Here is an 18,718-nt window from a genome sequence, read left to right as displayed (position 1 = left end):
GGTCAAAAACAGCTTCAGGTATGCCAGGGGGTCATTGCATTCAGCCTCAACTTTCATTCCAGGTGCACTGGTGAATGGAAATCTTGGTGGTGCTGCCTGGTCCACATCAAGGTCAATGGAGCACCATGTGCGCACAGCACTGACCTCAGGTCAAGAATCGTCGCTCAGTTCACTTTTGCTGTCTGATGACAAATTTCCTGGTAAATCGCTATCGCTCGATTCCACAATGGACTCAAAATGTCTCCAGCAATCAGTCAGGAACAATCAAGGTTAAAGACAGAGTGATCAAATGATAATGGTTCAGGAAGTGATTTATAAGTCATCAAAAGATCAGATCAAGGTCAGGGCTAATAGTGGGCAAAATGTAAATCAGGGCACTGGGCAATGATGCTTGGTGCTTTGAAATGTGTATTTATACTTTTTTTATGTGTTTTGTAATGTTTTTTCTGGAAAAAAAAATTGTGTGTGTGGAAGAATGGGCTAAAGTCACATTGCAATGCATGCGACTAGTTTCTTCACATGGGGTGTCTTGAAGCTGTCTTTACCAACGAAAGCTTTTCTAATAAGTATTAAAAAAATGCAGTAAGTGCATTCAATACTTATTTTCTGTGCAAAATGCAACGGGGAGGAGGAGTTTAGTGCTCATTTGAGGGGCTAAATGGACAGTAGGATTAATGTATTAAAACTGAGGTTTACCAAATGTTAACACCTATTTAAGTATGTTGTAACAATAATACTTTTCATTTATCAGTAATAATGGAGTTGGTTTACTAAAGGGGTTTAAGCTGTTCCATAAGCAATGTGAATTATCATTCAGCAAGGTGAACTTTATTTAGCAAGAAAAGGACCCAGTGTTCACTGTTGTCTAGATGTTTATTCCAGAAAAAGGGCTGCAGTAAAGTAGTGGCGGCTCAGAAAGAGAAACTGAGTTCCCAGAATGTGTCTGAGACTACTTTTCATCTAAATTAGACCGATCCCATCTTGCTTTGTCATTTTCTGTGAACATAGTTTTTTTATGTTATAAGACAAATGTTTTTCAAAGCAAGGTCCCCAACTGAACTTAACCTAAAGTATGACATTCTTAGATTTTTATTTAAGCTTCTTTGGTATCCAAAGTGCTGAAATGTTCCTATATATTCATATTGTCAAGTCCCAACCCCCCTCCCCCCAAGGTACAAGGTAAAACTGGTAAATATGACAACTATATATTTATCTATTCCGCCTATAACACAATGACCTGTTTCATAACACTCAGTGAGTAGATCTCACTGTAAAATGAAAAATGGCTTCACATTGAGCTGGTTGGATCATCTTAAGGTCCATTGCAATAAGATATTTTCTTATTGCATAAAGCCATTTTGTGACCGTTAATGAGAAAACAACTTTCTTGTTTGACCAGATGGTCAGTTTAATGGTGCAAAGAAAATCACAGTTTGATGTCAACCCTTATGCAGTTGGCACTAAAAAACTGCATGTCCTTTTCATGCCACTTAAATGTGCTTTTGGGAGAAAATTGTTGGGAAATTACTTGCCAAATTATCTGGACCCCAATGTCTGCTTCCCTTTTACTTTTTATGAACAGAACTAGCTAGATACATTTTTTAGTAATGGCAGGGAAAATGTTAACAGATGAAAGATTTTTTTGGTCTGTGGTAGATGAGTGGAACACAGTTGAACAAGTATTATGCCGTTCAAACATTTGCCAATTTTGGTCACCCTTGTGTTACAACACAGCCGACTCCAATCTGCCTCCTAAAGTTTAGTTATTTTCCATTTTGTAAAAAATTTAAAATTGGGTGATTGGTTGAAAAATAGTTAGGTTGCTGGATATTTCAAATTCTAGGGATTGATTTGTTAAACTAAAGTTTTACATGTGACATGGCAAAATTAAGCATTTTGAATTTTGAAAAGTATGTGTGTTTGAGGTCTTGTTTGTGTATTTTCCCTTTATATTTGTTTTTTATGTAACTTGACTCTATTAATATCTAACTATTTATAAATTGTGCTTCTACAGCTACAGTTATTCACTAAATTGGCATTTCAAAGCTGTATTCCAGAATAACTGATTTTGTCTAAATACTAGAGGCATATCTACTCTTACTTGTGTAAATGTGTATTCCGACTTGAAGTAGTGGGTAGTAGTACCTGTGGTGGGTGGATGTGCTTGGTTCCTTCCACTATTCTGTTCTGTGCAGGCGTTGTGCATCACAGTATTGACGTCAGTGCTACTTTTACAAGATAATAATTAGGCTTGCAAATGCATTTAATGCTAGCAAAGTGGGTTTATTACCTTTGTGTCCAATGTCATGAGAAAAAAGTGCATCCTTTTTTAATCCTAAGATTTTGTATATCAAGACATTAAAAAAAAAAAAAAAAAAAAAGTCTTAAAGTCTGAATCAAAATGCAGAAGCAGTTTGTGAAAAACCCTTACTACTTCCATAGGAATTAAAGGGAAAATAGCACTCAGGTGCTGACAATACCATACTCTTAAGGATGTATTTACCTAAACCTTTAAAACTGCTTGGGACCAAAAGATGTATTATGTTTGAAAATATAAAAATGTAAAATTGAATGAGGGTGTACGTTTTCCTTGTCCCATGACTGTGTTTAAATGATGTTTTTGTTCCAGAACTTAATGGCAGTATTGCAATGTTACCGAGTTGTCATGTGTCTCAAACACAGGATGTCTTTGGAGTTCAGTTAACGCTCTCATCATGGAGGTCAGTAAGAGGACAAGGTTTTAGATGCTTCCAGCGGAGAAGTTATGCCTTTCTAGCAGTATTTACTTGAGGGATGACAACTGTGGCTCTCTTCAGACACCTTTTCCTTAAATTCACACATAAATAAGCTTTAGCAGTCGCTCCGATTTATACTACTCTTTTGGTTAGCTCTTCAAAAAGCAGAAATGGAAGGTCTATTTTTTGTGTCTCCATATATATTTACCTTCTAGTATAACCAATTATTAAATGGTAAATGTTTTTTGTTCTGGCATGATGTATTTTGTGAAAAGAATCCTTAACTTTTCTTGAGGTAGATCTCATAGCCATATGTTTAAAACCACCATGCTATGAACACTATTTACCCTTTTAATGTGGTTGCATTATAATGTATGTGCAGCATAAATATACTAATCCCAGTTATCTGTGTGTGCCCCCTCTCTTTTTCTAAATGAAGACACTAACTTTTCTCAGTGTGAATATTTATTGTATTGCAATTCTAGTATTCTAGTGCAACTAGTAACAAAGACAGAGATTTAAGCAGGGTTTTTCGGCACAAACGATGTATTCAACATACATTAACAAAATTTGTAATTGGGTTTGTACATTAAAAAATACCACTGTACACAACTAGTGGTCAGGTATAATCATTGAAGTCATATGATTACTTAATACAATAAACAGTAATCAAAGGTTGGTTTGAACCACCTATTATCCTTGGGGTTCAACCACAGACAAAGTGATTTTTTCACTAGACATATAATAGCTATCAACTTATATATTGTTGACCATATACAATGTTTGATCATCGAAGCAGGTTGTTGGATATACTCGACGCGTTTCACCAGATACGGCTTCTTCAGGAGTATTGACAGCATGCGTAGATTGTTTGTGTCAACTGCATCTAGACCAGTAGATAATGTTTAAATTAGAATTTATAATGACTCATATGAATATTATGTTGTAGATATACACATTCCCAATTAATGTGCTTTCCATAACATGATGGATGACCTATGTTGTTTAGAGCGCACATTGATGTCCCACTATATATATTGGTTATTAATTGATTAATAACAAGCAGGTTTTAGGCCAATATACATGGATGTCAGACAGTAATTAATCCAGAAATATTCACACTTACATGGATTTGTGGAACATTTCAAAGTCAAAACTTTTCCCCCCATTATGGGTGCGAGGAGGAAATGGGTAAAACTCATTTTTAAAAATTTCCAATTTTAGAGGTTTCTGTAATGTGAATATGAGCAAAGAAAATCTGCTTGTGAGAAATGCAGTGGAAGAAATGGCCCCACTGGAAGATTTTTATTTTGTTCCTCAGTCCTCCGGCCAGTGATCACTGGGTTACAAGGATAGAATTTATATTACTAAAAAGAACATTCATAGCCGTATAAAACGCAAGGCGTTTGACTGCTCACCACTCTGTTTATAATGGTAAAGGGGGGGGGGGGGTTTAAAGTCAGTGAAACATATTCTATAGCGCCAATTGTTTGCAATTGTTTTTAAAGTTATCTGTCAGTCCTAAAGTTGGTCTAAATTCAAGAATTGATCAATACAAGGCATCTGCACTGGTTGTTATCAAACTCCTTTTTACCAATATTCCTAACCTTTATAGGAGAAGGAAAAAAAATACCAAGTTGGCAATAAAAATATTGATATTGGACCTTTGTGGCTTCTAAGCTTCAAATGCTGGTGGCTTAATGATCTGTAGATATTATACAAGGGCTTTATTTGTGTAGTCTCACTAAAAATGTTTTCTTTTTTTTGGCTGGGTGATGATGGGTTAAAACACAAGACTTGGCCTCTTCTGACAGGCACACTATAGTGTAGAAGTGTTCACGCCTGTGGTGCTGATGCAGTGTGACAGCACAAAAGGTCAAATAATGGCACATCATTAAATGGCTGGAAAAATGTTTCTCTCCTAAACTGGGCAGTTAAGGCTTTCAAAGCTCAAAGAAACTGCGATAGGTACACCTGCCGTTTTTGGTATATAATGATGATGCAGTTTTCTAGGATTACATGGACTGAATGTTAAAGATTAGGCACAAAGCTCCAAGCAGTTTAGCACAATACACCCATTTTGCGTTGTTATCCTAAAGCGATGGCATATCTCTAAGTGATATATTTTTGCCTTGGATTTTTCTGCATTGTGCATACTAATGCCTAACTTTCCATATTTTTTTTTTTCTGTTTGTCAAAAACATTTGATGTGGTTTTTTTATTTATAGGTTTTTAACTAACATACAAAACCAGCACTGAGCTCTGGCACTGAAAGCTGAACTCTTGGCAGTTTCTTTAATTTATTTTACATACAATGTACAAACTGTATATGTTTGTATCCGTTCTAATAGCAGCTTCTGTCTTCTTCCTCACAACAGCACTCGGGCTGGAAGAGGATGGATAAGCACTAGGGGATAATTAGGCTCTGCTCTAATAACCCTTAATGACATGGAACTTGGTGGCAGGTGGAAAAAGTAGTGTTGGAATGCAGAGTTCTCCTTTTCTTTCATTGTCCTTTGGTCAGGCTTTGGGCAAGGAAACTGACACCATTGTATTTCTTGGAGATTTTCTATATCTTGGGTCATTCAGACAGGTAGATCTGTTCCCTATGCAAATTGGTCATTTAAATATGACATATTAAATCCTTTATATGTTTAGCCAGAACAAAAGCCCAATATCTCATTTAGCACCCTACTCTCCACATACTTTTCACATCAACCCTTATAATGCCATAATTATTACATCTTAACCGTAGAGCACTTACCCTGATTCCGGAAAGCTGAATGGTAATATTCATCTAAGCATTTCCTAAACTATATCCTTATTAACCCAGAATATTGGAGCCTAATAACCCTCAGGCTGGGTTCAAACACAAATCACAATTGCACAGGGAAAGGGGCAACTTGTTTTCATGAGTTTTCTTAATGCATGGGGTTGTCTTTTTTTTTTTCTTTTGTTTTAATATATGGTAGTGCATTTCTGTTTGTGCTGTTTATTTTGTAGCAAATTGCATCCCAGGTGATTGTGGGTAAAAGGGTCCAATTTAAAAAAAAAAAATTAAAAGCTTTTATATGCACTGGTATGTTTTGTATGGGAAACCCAAATTGGAAACGTTAACAGGGTTCTCCCCAGGCCCTTTTAGCTGGGCGTACCACCCGGCACTTTTCAGCACCCACCCAGCTGTTTTTGGGTGGTTACTAAAGAGTTTGGTCACAATACAGGGGCTGCCACCCACCTACAATTTCTTCCCACCTGGCTTTAAAAAAATTCTGGGTTGAGCACTGGTTAGTCTGCCATGGAAATTTTCTGTCATCGTGGGACCCGCAAATTCATCTACTCCAAAATGCACATAGTATAAATGAGCCCTCAGATTTATAATTTGCATTCTTTAAAAAAAAAAATAACTTTCTGTACTCTAACCTTAAACTATTCCTGAACATACTACAATATATACCCCACAATGCAATTTTTCAACATTTTTAGGATAGGGGAACCCCTTGAAATAACTTTCAGGGAATCCCTAGTATAATTGCCATATCCACAGCTCACAGTACATTAGTGTGGTGGTCCGTAGGAAGAATTCTTCTACATTGCTGGTCAGTGAGAAGAATGCCACCCTTAGAGATAACCAAACAGATAATTGGTGTCACTTCTGGTGACAATCTGACCTGAGAATAACACACTGTTCATGAAACCTCTAGCAACCTCTGGAGGGAACCTGGTTGAGAAATTCTGCCATAATGGATAGATTTTTTAAAATTGCTCTCTGGAGGTGATTTGCTCGGTATGTTAAACCCCCCTCATTAAACTAAAAGTGGTAAGAAACTGTGTTTTATAGAACTTGTTATAAAGTATTTTAAACTGCTTTCAGTGGCATGTGTGTTCCCTGATTGGTGCATTTATCATTTTAATCCTCTGTGGTAGAGACCATGTGACTGATGCAATAACATAGGGCACTTGATCAAGAACTAAAGGAAACAAAACTTTTTCTGGAAAAAAAAAAAAGTTGTCAAAATGTTTTAGAATTCTGACATAAGTCCCCTTTAGTGTTTGTGTCTGATATTTGTAAAAGAGCAGGAAAGGAATTGGTAGAAAATTATTTCTTATGACAGTGTAAAATGAGGAGTGTCAAGCCTTTAGGAAAATCTGCTGAGTTGAGCCAATGAAATTCTCGCTGTGTTTTTGTACAGCTTCTAATCTTTAATAAATGCCTCTGAGAAACATTTCTAATATTTGCAGTATAACAAAGTTAGTTTATTGCTGGTGGGCTGAACTAGGGAAGGAAAAGGGCACTGAAAAATAATCTAGTGAAACCAGCAAAAAAAAAAAATTGAAAAGGGATTTGGATAGACCATAGTAATGATGCTATTGAGCTGACACATAGGTAAGGAAATTAAAATCTGAAAAGTACAAAATGTTCAGCTACACAGGTCCAGAAGAACAGCAGAAAAGAGCAGGAGTAAGCAAGGTGCTAGAGATGATATCCCTCAATGCTTCTGTACTTTTGCGGCAGTTTCTGGCTGATGCCCTTTTAGTAAAGAAAAGGTGACCCAGAGCTGGGGAATAGAAGCCTGACAGGCTGTACATTTCCATGCATTTATTTCTCACCATATACCTTGGTATTTGGACCTGTCTGTGGTAGAGGGAGCTGTTCATGATTTCGAAACCTAATCACATTTCAGTTTAATTATGCAACAATCTAAATAAATGAAATCACAGAAATCAAAACAAATCAGAACAAGGAAATTATTTTGATCTCTCAAAGATAACTTGCTTTGCATATACATACACAAGCATCACCAACTCTTATCTATAGCCAGTTTTAAAATACACAGGCATCTCTCTTGATCAAAATTACTTTAGACAGCAAATATCATGTCAGAAAAAGACCATTTTAAGGTTCTACATGAAAGCACTAATGTTTCAAAAACCTAGGTATGACAATGCTACCGTAAGTACAATGGCTGTTCACAGTGTAGTAAACCTTTGGTGCCCAAAACGTAAAAATGTTCTCTATTAGCCTTCCAGGATACATTGGATACATTGTTTTATTGTATTTATAATTTGGAGTAACATTTAACGTCTCCAATTTCTTCTATTGATAATATTGGTGTGTTTCAATAAATACTGGGTGAAAATAATGAGCCCCTGATGTGGAGAAATGTAGAGGCTAGCATTGCCCAGAGCTACATAACTTCTTTCTTCAAAACTTTGTTACAGAATTGGAACACAATCTTTGCTGACCTGCATGTTTGTTACAGGCCAATTAACTCAGTTGGTATTGGAGACAGCTGGTCACTGCAAGAGTCTGGCCACTAGCACTTTTTAGAAGATAATTTAGAAATGCAATATGCTTTACAGTTTACCAGATCTATTCTTATAATAGACCTCTCCTGGGAGGAAACAAGTATACATCTTTACTACCTAGATGTCTGGACCTTCCTTTTATCTGTTTTGGTGAGTTCTGTAAACCAAAGTTCGGACATTTTTGTTTGAGACATCATATGTGGCAGAATTTCAACTTAGGAATGCCATTTCACTGCCTGAACACATGCTAAAGCTCTTAAAATGCATCAGAAACTGTACTGTAATTCCCCAATATGCTCCCTACTCATTTTTATTAAACACATTTTTCTCTACATCCCATTCAATAAACAAGGGACAGGTGTAGATCCTGGTGCCATATGCAGTTATCCAATATTACCCACACCACAGCTTTTAAAGGCACCTTACATTTAACCACATATCATTTTATATAATATAATAAAAACATATTTTATTACATTAAAAAGAAAAGTACACTTTTCATAGTACAGATTCCATACACCTTTCAGTGTCCGTATTCAATGTGTTTTGCATGTGAAAAACGAGACCTCACAATTCAAAATGTGTACTCCTAATGGTAGAAGCAACGTCATCATCCATTACTACATACAGCCCTTTTGATGGTGTTTTCTAAGGTGGGGTTTAGCTGATGGCACTGCTTCTGCAGGAATCCGGAAGAATATTTTATATTTAACTTGCTTTTTAGATAAATATTAAGCACCTCAAGAACTCTACCTTTGTTCCATTATAAAGTATGTCAATAAAACAAGGTGCCCATGTAAACTAAAGATGTGGCTAAATAAGAGGGGCCTTTGAGAAGTCCATTTAAGTTGTGGTGTGGGCAATTTTTTTCTCTGACAAAGACATATGACTACACAAGAGTACACTTGGCAACAACATAAATACATTGGATTATCTAATGTCCTATACGTTTCTAAATTGGCATACAAAGATTAGAACTAAAAAGGGAAAAAAAAATAGCCCCCCGAACCGCCAAAGTAACTTTCCAGTTCACGTAATTTACCACTTATCTGTCAAGTTACTCTTAGAATCCCAAGAAGCCAGGATGACTTATTGTAGTCCAAACTGTGGCACATCCTGTCACTGTAGTTCCTACTCCTCTCCATCCATTTGAGATTACATAAAATACTTTTAGTTGTGCTTCTATTTTTTTTTTTTTTTCATTTATAGAATTTGAAGATACAGCTTCCACCAAGACATGGTAATTCGTTTTGTCAGTAACTGTGTGACTTTGCAGATTTACCATGTTTGCATGATTATAAGTAAAACTTTTTAACAGTTTTTTTTTTTAATTCCTGTAACAAAGGCCTTATGATAATGGAATGAAGAGTTCAAAAATGCCTTGTATGTTCCCATGTACGAACCCTCATTTATTCCTGAATTCCTGACGCTCGTCTTGTGCTCGGATTAGTTCTCAGCAAATGTGGCTGCTTTACAGCTATCAAGAGTATGGGCTCCAACATTCAGAGGTCTTTTGATGAACAAGGAATTATCAGATGTTCAGAAAAACTGGTTGACTTAGATAGGACATTTGTGGTTACCCCTAGTATCATCTATCTTTTAGGTTGGACAAGAGCGGCTTTATCAAGGTTTACGCCAGATGTATTTACATGTATTTTGTGCAGCTCTTGAAAATTAGATGTTTTAATTATGGCCAGTTATTACCAACATATTACCTGTAAATGAATTTGCAAAAAATCAACAAAGTTTTTATGCTGCGTCTTTGTCTTGCATTAATTTCAGAAAAATCCAATAATAAAATATATATAAAATGCACATATTCTAACTCCTAAGCCCCTCGTGTGAAGGAGCATTTGCCCATTGCTTTATGGGATGAGATGTCCCTAGTTTAGTGGTTTGAAGGGTCTTTCCTCCAGCGATGTTTATAAAAATATACATAATTTTAACTTTTACTCTTCAGTAAGTGGAGCCTTAATTGCATTTTATGCAGCACTATAAAAACAGAATTAAATGTTAGCTAGAGATTAAAAAACAAGAAACATAAGGTGTGCTAATGACATTCTGTGGTAAGGTTGTCAGAGAGGCAGTAATATGTGTAGACTGATTAACCACTTGTTATTTCCAGAGAGAATATGCATTTGGTTGATAAGGAGTAATCTTTTAGCAGCAAGACTTTGGCTGAATTATTGCACTTTAGACATTTTGGAATGGGTAGCTCTCAACAATTGATCATCTACATATTTAATAGTATTTCAAGGGCAACTGTAAGACTAAGCACCAAGGAAGCTTCCTGTTCCCCGTAAATAAAATATTTTACTGCCAAAATTAATAATTCTGCTAACACTATCTTTTTATGAGAAGTACTTTTAAAGAATGTGTTCTACTTCCTGTATCTAATTGACGGATATGCTTTCATTTCATAAATGTCAATATAAAAATAATTAGGTTTCTGCTTTTCTATATAGCCCACCTTTTGCATTTTAGTAATTAAGTCATAATTAGGAAATTGTTTTGCCATGTTAATCTTTCCTATTCTTAACAAGACCCTTTACAACACAATGGTCTTGTGGTTAACCACATGTGGGTGTGTGCAAAGGGATTCTAAATTTTTAACCTATAATACAATGTTTTCACTTTGTTATACAATTTTAAACTGCAAATTGTACAGGAAATGTGACCCAATTGGGGCATCACTTATCACAGTGTTCTTCAAGTGACTAGGTAGGTGTTTAATTTGTTTACCGTTGTTGTGTGTGAAGGTCCATGCATGATCCAATAATGAAGTTCTTGTGAGCTGGATCGTGTCAGCAATGGTTTAAATTCATGGCTACAAAATGCAGGGTGACAGAGGAGATGTAAATTGTTATGACATTTAACGTAAACCCTCCAACAAAATGTACTTCCAATCTCGAAATGCATAAACCATGGTTACCTTCAGGAATAACAGCATGTCAAAACATCTATAGATCCACACATTTTAAGTCTTACATTTTGCTGTAAATGTCTGACTTGGCTATCGTCCTCTATTGGTTGCTGTTGTTGTAGGTAGCCCTATTGGCCAAAAGAGAGGCCTTTGTCGGTCATGTTAGCTATGTCATGTTCATGAATGCACTCTGTAATAAAGGTTTTATCTAAATAATGAAAAAGTATAAAGTAACTTAAAAACTTAAGACTTTTTGAGCTAAGCCATCACTACCAGCCAAAAGCAGTTCAGAAATGGCAGCTTGTAAAACTCTGGTCACTACTGTTTTCTTTGGCACTAGTGTGAGAAAACACCTAAAAAAATGTCTACATCTACATTTATGATTTATTATACTGCAATGTAAACATTTTGTTTTTGGGTTTCTGTAGACTTTTACCATAACATGGTCATCTCAGGTTGAATATAGAGAAGGTAATTTCTTGTATACTGCTGTCTTGTTTCAACCTAATGCTCAATGATTGTCCATATTTGTGACATTATATGATTACATATAATTTCATGACACCTTTTTATTTGTGGCACATTGCAAAGATTGCAGAAGAGATAAATGACAATGGCGTTTTTCCCAAATAGGACCTTTTTCTATCCTCCAGCAAGCACATGCCATTTGCTAATACCCAAATATCGGTAAAGAACCTAAAAGTCAGAAGTGACTTGCAGATCTTACCAGTTTAAAACAAAACGGATAATCCAAGAACATTAATGGATATGAAAATTATTTTTTAGACCCCCTTTTAAAAAATGTATTTAAAACACCACTTCTCCTGTTATAATACAAACAGATCTGATTGATGATGTAGATCTTTCTAGAACCTCGAAATCCCATTGTAAAGAGGCTTAAGCTACGTACACACTTCCAATTATTATCGTTGGTAAACGAACGATCCTGCACAATATCTGCGAATGATCGTATAGCACCGATCCTGTACATACAGATAACGACACGATCGTTCGTAGATATTGTACACACAATAGATGCGATCGTTTGAATGGTACAGGAAGTTACGTGCACCACAGGAACGTTCGTTCATCACGCATGCTCAGACCATGGACGATCAATGAACGATCGTACACACGAACGATGGTCAACGATCGTCATCCAATCCGATCCGCCGGTCCGGTCGTTCATTTCCAACGACTTTCCTCGTTCGTCGGCGTCGTTGGTTACTTTTTTTACGAACGATTTTTGCCCAATCGATCGTTCGTCGTTCGTTCGTCGTTCATTTTGAACGATAAAAATTGGAAGTGTGTACGCAGCTTTAGAATGATGCAAACTGGTTTCAGAATGGTTTATGTACTGGTCCTTTCCGCAGTTACTACTTCAGGCATGCAAGTACAGATTCACTACAGCCAGTTGTCATTGCTACCATGAAAATACTACCAAGTAATGTCTGCAACACTTCGGGAGAGGTTCTACTGTTGTATACTAGGGTAGCTGTAGAAGGAGTATATTTGTAGACTTGAAACACAGTTTTTATTTCTGTTTTTAATCTAGTTTAGATAACAGATTAATTAAGTCAGTAAAAGCAATAGTTTAGTGGCCAGACATATAATTGCTACTATAGTCTGGCAATTTGTGGTCCTTTTAAAACTGGTAATATCTGTGTGCTACTTTGCAGCTCTACCTCTACTTTGGATATTCGTGTAGGCTTCCAGTGCTCAGTTACTATTTGCCCCAGGATGAATTGGGATTATTTAGCTTTAATATTTTTTTTCTCTTTGAGTGTTACCTTTATTCAGGGAGTTTTGGAATACTTATTGGATGGATTGTATTTGCATGTTTGTCTGCCTCCTAATGTCTATGGCCACATTTACTCATATAATTAAGCCAATGATTGATTTGAAAGAGCCCGACAATTCCCATGATTTAGAAGGGTGTGCCAAGTTTAATTCCAAAATTATGGAAAATCCTACCTTTCATGTGATTCTTGAATGTTGTTTGAATGTTTCTCTGATCATGGTTATAATTTTAATATAATTGTAAATCATCATTGGTAAATAAAAGGTTTCACTGTAAACCTTAATCCTACACTGAGTCATGCTTTGTAGTAACTAAAGCAGAACCTGTCACTTATTTTTTTCACTTGTTCTAGAGAATACTTTTTGGCTGGGTGTGTCAAAATCTGCTTTTTAGTTGCATTTTCCCTTGCATTTTGAATATTAGAGTATTAGAAATTGAATAACTGATTGAGTCGAGTGCTTGTAAGAAATCTTTGGCCCACATAAATGGATTTGTATTTTTTCTCTTTGTTAGTTTAAATTAAAAAAAAAAAGAAGAAGAAAACACACATGTGCAAGTGTGCAATGCAATTCCACTTGTAGAAAAGTCTTTGTATCTGTATATCAGGCCTAAGGATTGAAGATGCCCATGGTTAAAAAAAAAAATGCTTCAAACCTTTAAACAATTTAATCCTCAGTGTGCTGTTTGACACCGTTCCATTTAGTGAGCAGATGTTGCATGGACTGTGCTTGCATTGCATATTATATTGAAGTTTGCCTCCAGTCATTCTTGCTTAAGGCCGTTTTGTCCAGGGGAAGGGAGCATGTTGCTGATATAATATCTTGGGTTTATGTCTGAGCTCTGAGCTGTCAGAACAAGGTATGTTTGGATAGTAGTTTATCTGAGCTGACTGATTTATATTGCTGGGATCAATGTAAAGCTCATGTAGAAGTAGAGAGAAGCAACAAATTCACAATTATGAAAGCTTCTAGGCATTTTAGAACATAATTAGGCAATAAGATCATGTACAATTTCATTCTACAGTTACACATTTTATTCTAAATACATTTGATTAAATTGTTAATAATTATCATGCTTCTGTTTAAGGAGCAGCTTCTTGTGCAGAACTGTTGTCATTTATCATTTAAAGAAAAAGTAATAGTTACCGTATTTATTTTTTGCACAATTGCAATTTTATTAGCTGAAATGTAACATTATTAAACCTTGAATGCAAGGTAAATGTGACTTAAAACACCCTGTGTTTATGACCCGATTGAGGTAAAGTTGAAGCTGTGTGTATGTCAGGGATTTCAATAACAATATTATAAATCCATTTGCACAAGTAACTCGTAGATGAAGCCAAAACTGATTTACAGTGTTTTTAGTTTGGGTCCTTTTCTCCAAGATTATAAAGCATTAGATTGGCTGTCAGGCCAATCATCTAGTATTATAAACTGGTGGTCTGTGTCATAATTATCTCAGCCCAGGGTCCTATGTAAAAGGATGGATATGTGTCCCTCTTCAAAAGCAATTCTACAATGTATGTAACCTGATTTGGCTATTATCACAAAAGGACAACTAATCAAGAGCACAGGGTTTCCAAAAGTTTAGAACTACATATATGAAATCGTAGTGGACAACATGTCACATGACCTGGTTAAACCATAATAAAGTGTATTTTATGCAAAGATAAAAATGACCCCAATAAAAGTTCCCCTAGTGTGTTGTCTTTTTTTTAATGCCCGTGGCTATATATCATATACCATGATTACAATTTGTCTGTTGATCCTGCCTCCTCCTTCAAGACAACTTATTTCTGTTCCATGTCAACAACCCTTATTATTTAACAAAATAAGAAAAGCGAGTGAAAAGATGTGAAAGTCGAATGTATAAAATGTGATGGCTACTTAATATGTGCTTACTGCAAATGTATTGTAATCTCTCATTTTATATTTCTTGTTCTTGACCAAGCATCGGAGTGCTTTGTTAAGACCTGAGATTTCAGCTTTTTTGTTTGCCTAGTATTTCAACATACTTTTGGTGCTTGGTATTATTTGGTACGACTTGCAAATGTGTCGCATAACAAAGACCAGACACTGTCTTTGTATGACAAGCTGCCATTTAATGGGTTTTGGTGTTTTTTCTTTTGGACAAGCCTGCTGGTATGTGATTTCTAAGAATAGACCCAGTGTACATAGTGTATATAGATAGGGGAATGCAGATAGATTTGTAAATATTTTTAGAAAGATGTGGAGAATTTATAATAGTTGATGATTTTTTTTTTCTCCCATTGGCTTGCTGATGTAGTAATAAATGCCATGTTCCAACCAAGGTAAACATGACATTAAAAAAAATTGTAGAAATAGTTAAATTTTTTTAAGCTCCCCCCTTCTATTTTTAGTTGCAGCTTTTATTATACAGATTTGAGATTGGGTGATGCAGTGCAAAAGGAGATCAGTTTTCCAGTACTTAGAACTGTCTTTTAGAAATCTCAAATATTCATTTCATTTCAGTTATGCAAAGCAAATTTCTACATGCAGTCATCTTCCTGGTGATAATGTTGATATAAAACACTTTTCCTATGAGATGTATCAATGAATTTACCTACTATTATCCCTTTTGGTTAAGGTAACACATATGTTAAGCTATTTATCAGTGAATGAAACGTGTGGTGGGGGCAGCATCCATGGGCACAACCACCTTACTTCCCACCATGCAGTGCTCAGGTATTTATTAATATCATGTACAGAGGAGGTGGCATTGTGATGTCTAGCCTCTGTGTTAGCTTGCCTTTGTGGAAAGAATAAACCATATAACTTTTGGTATGTTAAAGTGCTTTGCAAGTGTGTGCACCAACCTTTGTTTAAACCCACATTTGCAATGTGCCTCCATGTGTATTTTGGTAGACTAGTTTTTATAAAGAGCTCCTCCAGCATGCATCAAACAGTAGTTATGTTAGCATCAATTATGTTATAATAGGTGTAAATATTTAAATGCTATGCTTTTGTATTTACATACACAGAAGCAGCCATGTGTATTCATTACATATGTTGACTGTGCTCGCTTCTAATTAGTAATGCAATGAGTATGCTACACTGTCATTGTTCAAAAGTCTATAAATCAGAAAGGATGAGGATGAAAAACAAGAGAGAAACAAAATGAGCTTACCTCAAAAATAATTTTTTTTATGTTTCTCATTATATTGTGAAAGTGCTCAAATTAAAAAGTGTGTTTAAAGTTTGTATGTACCGTATATTTCATCCTTTCACTTTTACTGATCATCATATACAATATGTTCTCTGGTTGGAATCCAAGGGCCATGTGATCATGGCCAGGTATGTGGGGAGAAGTATTAGGATCTTCACATAATACATGTGTGCTAATGCCATGCATTGCATATAGGCTGGCAGTGGAACTGAATTAACAAACAAGGAAATCAGGCAGCTGAAGTGACATGCGATTTACCCTTCTGTGATCAAGCTTGCCCTTTTGCAATTGAGGTGGGCAAAATTTAAACTCGGACGAAAAGTGCTTTAAAAAAAAAAAAAAAAAAGTGTTTTCTAATTGCAGCTCAGATTATCAACATACACCAGCTATTATTAGAATCTTTCAAACTTTCTAGTTTCCCATGTGAAGTAATATAGTTGTGGCAACCTAAGGGTCGTAAATATCTTGGGTTACACATGATAATGTTTCTATTGACCATTTTTTTTTGTCTTGTTTGTTTGCTTCCCAGTACTATTAACCTGTCCTAGAACACCTATTCAAGAGAGAATGACAACAATTGCATTCAAAGCTTTGACAAAGACATTTTTCTTCCCTGTTTCAACTACAGACACAGGTTATCTGGCAATGGCTCCATCTAAAGGATTCACCAGGGCAACAAACACTTTTGTCTAGGAGAAATAAGCTTTGAGAGATCTGTATCCTGGGACTACAGAGTGGAAATAAAACTTTCTGTTCTGTGCTTTGCTCTTTCACTTTTCTCTCACAAAAAGTCAAATTAGAAAAGCAGAAGTATTTTTCATAAACTGTTTTTGCACAGAATAATTACACTTCTAGTTAAATATTGTTAGAACATTATTCTTACCAATAATTGCACATGAAGGCCGAATCAAATGTTCAGTCAAAGGTTACCCCTGAATTAGAGAAAAATGCATGAAGTGCCAAAGAATGTCTGAACTTCATCAAGCCAGAAACTAGCCTGCAGAAAGGAATCCGCTGTGTAATCTAACCTGTGCTAATGGCTGATTGTTAAAAGGGGATGGCAAGGTCATTTGATAACCATGGTATGCTACAAACAATATGCACCACTCTTCTAAAAAGAAAACTACAGTATTAATGTTTTGTGTGCAAATTGTCACTTTTTTTTTTTTTAAATACTGTTATTACAGTTATTATATACAGATTTCCTTCTAGCTTCAGAAAAATGTATGTGTTTTAAATTGAATTAGGTAATGTTTTAACACAATGTTATACCAGAAACCCTGCTATTTTATTTTAAAGTTGTATTACAGAATAAACACTGCAGTCTGAATGTAATAGTGTTAAGCTACGTACACACGTCAGATTTTTATCGCCCGATAATCGGCATCGGCCAATTATCGGGCAAAAATCTGCCGTGTGTACAGTCAGTGTCGTCCATCGTCCGGACGACAGCCGATCGTAATGAAAGGGAAGGGGAGAGCGCGCAGCAGGGTGCCGCTCCGTCGCTCTCCCCCTCCCCTCTCCATAGAGCATGAACGGTGCTGTATGTACAGCACCGTTCATGCATCGTGCACTCCCTTGTCGTTGGAAAGCATCGTGAAAGATCCTTTCCAACGACAAAAATTGGCAGTGTGTACGCAGCTTTACTCTGCAGGTTTGCAATGACATCACCGGGAACCATTCTAATTGTTTCCTGATCCTTGGAGATGCCAGCTGTCAGTTATAGTGAGCTGAGGGATCTTAATACTGGTTAAAGTTGTGTACACTTGTTAGATGATCATCACCTAAGACAAATGGTTTCCCATCTTGGCCAAAAATGGCAGCCCCCTGGGGTCTTGGTTGATTGATGGACAATTGTTGTGGTTTCCTATGAGGCGAGCACAGTGGGCTGCCACTCATGTCCTTCCACCGACAAAACGGTGCTGTGTGTACAGCGCTTGTTCATTCATCTGTCACTGGAAACTATCAAGGAAGTTTGTTTCCAACATGTGATCTGATCTGACGACTGTATTGGCTGGTGGTTCTCAAAGGAGAAAACTTATAAAACTATTCTCTGCACCGGGCATTCTGCTGAGGAATGTTTATTTCTAGATGGGCAAGTACAGGTTAATTGTGTTTTGAAGGGGGGTGAAAGTTCAGTTTCCCAGTACTGCTTATCTAGTGAATGTGGGGGGAGGAGATAATAGTGGTACAGGCTGAAAATAATTTAAAAATCACTTTACTATGTGTGTTTATTTATACAGTTAGGTCCATAGATATTTGGACAGACAACTTTTTTTTTCTAATTTTGGTTCTGTACATTACCACATTTAATTTGAACAAAAAGTTTGCATAAAAATGTGAGGAACTAAAGCCTTTTTTTTTTTTTTTTTTTTTTTTTACACAATCACTTCATTTTAGGGGATCAAGAGTAATTGAACAATTGACTCTCAAAGACTATTTCATGGGCTGGTGTGGGCAATTCCTTCATTATGTCATTATCAATTAAGCAGATAAAAGACCTGGAGTTGATTTGGGTGGGGTGCTTGTATGTGAAAGATTTTGCTGTGAACAGACAGCATGCGGTCAAATGAGCTCTCCATTGCAATTGCTCCAATTGCTACAATATTAGGAGTGGCAAAATCTACAGTTTGGTACATCATGAGAAAGAAACAAAGCACTGGTGAACTCAGCAACCCCAAAAGACCTGGACGTCCACCGAAGACAACAGTGGTGGATGATCGCAGAATCATTTCCATTTCCATGGCAGAATCATTTCCCCTTCGC

At 36.2% G+C, this 18,718-nt stretch overlaps 1 protein-coding gene and 1 long non-coding RNA gene across 2 annotated transcripts in view; one reads left to right on the top strand and one right to left on the bottom strand.

Moving 5' to 3' along the window:
- The window catches only part of PTPRK (protein tyrosine phosphatase receptor type K), a 229,580-nt gene that overhangs the window by 40,973 nt on the left and 169,889 nt on the right, over nucleotides 1-18,718 (top strand). The gene's annotated exons all lie outside the window — the stretch shown is intronic.
- LOC140330089 (uncharacterized) lies at nucleotides 3,285-16,953 on the bottom strand. Its single transcript, XR_011920615.1, has 3 exons — nucleotides 16,836-16,953; nucleotides 10,785-10,869; nucleotides 3,285-3,621 (listed from the first exon to the last, which is right to left on the bottom strand). It is a non-coding gene; the product is annotated as an uncharacterized lncRNA (long non-coding RNA).

This window comes from Pyxicephalus adspersus, chromosome 4 (genome assembly GCF_032062135.1).
Source record: "Pyxicephalus adspersus chromosome 4, UCB_Pads_2.0, whole genome shotgun sequence".
NCBI lineage: Eukaryota > Metazoa > Chordata > Amphibia > Anura > Pyxicephalidae > Pyxicephalus > Pyxicephalus adspersus.
The sequence above is the reverse complement of the archived record's forward strand: the minus strand, read 5'-3'. Positions and strand labels throughout refer to the sequence as shown.